Consider the following 1,185-nt stretch of genomic DNA (forward strand, 5'->3'; position numbering starts at 1 on the left):
TGACAAAACTAGATGTGTTTGAAACACATCTGCAAAACAATGTGTTTGAATTCTAAAACATGTTACTATCAAGAGTGACCTAAACAGGTTTAGGAAATTACTCTGGGTTAAAGAGATTAAAGAAACCTAAAAACTAAATGTATCTGTGATTGTGGACTAGACTTTGGACCAGAAAAACAAACAAACAAATAAATACAAACAAACATAAAGGGCATATTTGGAAAAATTTAAATACATATTCATTTAAAAGTAAAATTTTAAAAATTTATCAGTATATGTTTGCAGTACATAATGATTACATTTATCATGGGGAGTTGGTACATATACGTAATACATCTTAATTCTCCTTTTGTCTCCTACACCTCCCATTCCTCCCTGTTTCTTCTAACTCTTGGTCTCCTTCACATTTACATAAGGTCTGTTTCCACTTTTTCTTTCTTTTTTCTGTCCCTTTTCTCTTCTTTTTATCTTTTTCTTTTCTTTTCTTTCCTTCTTTCTTTCCTTCCTCTTTTTTCTCCCTCCCTTCTCTCTCTCTTCCTTTCTTTCTCCTCCTCTCCCCCTCCTGTCTCTGACTCTGTCTCTATCTCAGTCTGTCTGTCTGTCTGTCTGTCTCTCTCTTCTTTCCTATTGAACTGTGCACTTTCACACTAAGCTATGTCACAGTCCTTTTTTGAGACAAAATCTAAGTTCCTAAATTTCCCAGGCTGGGCTTGGACTTGTGATCTTTTTGTCTCCACCTCCCAGAAGGCTGGAATTATAGGTGTGCACAACCATACCAGCCTATCACTGATTTCCTATGTGCTCTTCTAGATTATTTATGCATACATAAATAAATATGAAGTATATACTATATTTTTAATTTGCTATATAAAATGCATACTCTATGCATAGATCCACTCCCTTTCCTTTTCACCTAACAATGTCTTAAGTATCTTTCCATAAAAATGCATAAAGAACTGTGGTAGATTAACTAATGGACAAATTGTAACACCCAGCTGAACTAAATCAGTGTGGTATTGGGTGTAGAAGGCCCCCCTGAGGATTGTTACCAATAGCATAAAAGCAGAAGTGGAGGGGAAGATGAGGTGCTGTGATTCTCCTGGAGAAGTTTGTCCCACTGGTTTTCCTGATATGAACTCAGCTGTTCTCATCATCAGAGGAGCTCAGTTCCTTGCTGTCACTGAG

The sequence above is a fragment of the Chinchilla lanigera genome, unplaced genomic scaffold, assembly GCF_000276665.1.
Source record: "Chinchilla lanigera isolate Chin_1 unplaced genomic scaffold, ChiLan1.0 scaffold00067, whole genome shotgun sequence".
NCBI classification, from domain to species: domain Eukaryota; kingdom Metazoa; phylum Chordata; class Mammalia; order Rodentia; family Chinchillidae; genus Chinchilla; species Chinchilla lanigera.